The sequence below is a fragment of the Adiantum capillus-veneris genome, chromosome 25 (assembly GCF_014529385.1).
Source record: "Adiantum capillus-veneris isolate H3 chromosome 25, ASM1452938v2, whole genome shotgun sequence".
NCBI lineage: Eukaryota > Viridiplantae > Streptophyta > Polypodiopsida > Polypodiales > Pteridaceae > Adiantum > Adiantum capillus-veneris.
This window is the reverse complement of record NC_140955.1, coordinates 136888211-136890710: the sequence shown is the minus strand read 5'-3', so window position 1 is coordinate 136890710 and position 2500 is coordinate 136888211. Positions and strand designations below refer to the sequence as shown.

The following is a 2500-nucleotide window of genomic DNA, read 5'->3' as shown; positions in this document are numbered from 1 at the left end:
TCTCTCAATCTCAATGGTCTTTCGCACGTAACCGTCGGGGATCAAAATAAGGATCGTGTGCATCATTTTGAATCCCATATCGATGGCATGGCCAGACATAATGCCAAAGTGATCAGTGGATCTTTAAGGTGATGTACCACCCATTGTTTTCCACATACTTAGAAGCTATCATGGCCACATTCTTACTTAATTTTGGAGAAAATTGATTCCATGGAGGGACCTGCATATTACGCATTGTTAATTTATTTAAAGTTCCAAAACTATCATAGACTCCCCATTGAGGTTTTGAAGAATGCATACCTTGTTCTCTGAAAATTTCTTAACTTTAAAATTTGTTGGAAAATACGCAAACAAAAGAGAGGCCACTTCATTGCTCTTTTCCCCATCAACATTGGCTAAATGTAGAAAATCCAAGATCCTGCATACGATCAAACACATGTATTTCAAACATTCACAACACACACCACACATAGTCAATATTTCTTCTCACATGTATTTACCATTTCTCATTATCAAGAGAAATTTTGTAAACACCTAGCATGTTGCCAATAACGGTCACATCATAATCTATGGAAGGCACTGCATAATCTATGGAAGGCATTTCATAATCTGAAAATAAAATATTTCATGAAGACTTGTTGAGTAGACAGAAAGTGACAGCTAGATATCTTTACAAGCAAGTCTATTTGTGAAGCCTTGAGCACCTTTTTTGTTCTTTTTGGGGGACTTCTTGGTCTTCTTGGATTTAACAAACTCCAATCGTTTCTTTATAGAGGAGATTGTACTATTGTTTACTCTTTTTGAAGAGGTGGCTTTCTTGGAAGCCGAGCCAATCGTCTCAATACTCTCTTCATTTCTTTCAAGAACGTGCTCTAAAGCAAACAGAAATATGTTTCTCTCACAAACATAGTCTAAATAGTATGAGCACTTCAACAATTTTGTGCTTTTTATAAATGCCAAAAAATAACCTTTATATAAGTTCCCTTCATCACGTGGGTAGGTGCCTCGAGTGTAATCTAGCCACCCAGGGCAATACTCAATTTCCCAAGCAAGAAAACCATAATCTCTCATCCATAGTGGATACATACACTCCTCACAAGAAAGGTCCCTCCAACTTTCGACAACAACTGGCAACTTCTCCAACAAAGTTTGATCGTAAAGCTGAATTAGCCATCTATATAAAATGCATTTAACTTTCTTTGAGCTCCTTTACCGAGTGACTTATTTATTATACAAACTCTAAGTGCAAAATAGAATATCAACCATAGAGATATCAATCGTATTAGGTGAATAATACTCTCCTCGAAGATTCCATGATCTCTGCAATTTTTTCATCCAACTCTTTTGTGTTGAGCTTACCCCAAACCTCCACAAAAGATTTATCAATGTGCTCCCTCAACCGGTGCTGAAACCATGCTTCAGTGGCCTCCGAAATTTCTTCAATCATTTTCCCTTTGATCCTCAAGCATTGCTTCAAGATACTTCCCCAATACCATTCTTTACGCAAGTACATTCTAAATTTCATTGCACTAATATAACGCTCAGAAGTAACATCATCTACATGGAAATGCATCAAAGAGTGCAATATTTTTTTTCTATTATAGAGAAAATAATAAACAAACCATAAATGCATTGGTTCATTTGATGATTTCATGTGAATTTTTTATCCAAGGATTATTATCTCTTCGTTGATATTTTAGAAGTTGCCAAAGAGTGGACCTTGTCGCTTGTAAGGCCCACCTGATCCTTTTCTCTTATCCAATTGAAGTTAATTAACAAAGAGAAGAACCCTTGGCCATTGGCGGGGTTGGCAATGGCCAACATCTATGTTGCATTTTCACAAAATAAAATAGAATCAATTTTTCAATCCAATAAATCAAATCCAAATGACATGTCAACTTACAATTTTGTAAAAATTCAAACATGAATGGTGAGAAGAGAAAGTGTTTACCTTATAAGCTCTTTCTTTGAATATGTTTTCTACTCTTCCTTGAGCAACCATTTCCTTTCTGGCAGTGAAATTGAGGGATCATTGATCTCTTGCATCTCTTTGACAAGAGACAAGTCAAACTCTTCCTTTTGTAGAGCAAGTTTAAAAAAAAGTAAGATTTTACAAAATTATGCCAAGCTTTAGAAATTACATAGAAAGTATACTTTAAGGCAAAAAAAACATACCTTCCATATGAGCATTGCCAATAAAAGAGTAGGAGTGTTGTACCAACTCCTTTTAGATGCCTTCTTCTCGCAAGCAAGCTCTACCTCTATCCATTGAACCCAATCTTGAGAAAAGTCTTTCATTAAAGAATATTTGCATGCCACGGCTACTTTTTGGAACAAGAAGATCTCCTATCCAAAATTTGTGCTGACAGTGGTTCTACCAATCCTAAACCACAATAGCATAAATTAAAGGGCAAGAGAATGACATCGATAAAATAATGGCAATATCTTTAAAAACAACAAATGAGCCTACTCATTTTGAGAGCCTAGAGATAGCATAAGC

The 2500-nt window shown here is 35.8% G+C and overlaps 1 pseudogene; it reads right to left on the bottom strand.

Moving 5' to 3' along the window:
• Positions 1–2500, bottom strand: part of LOC147425716 (uncharacterized) — a 36101-nt pseudogene that overhangs the window by 570 nt on the left and 33031 nt on the right.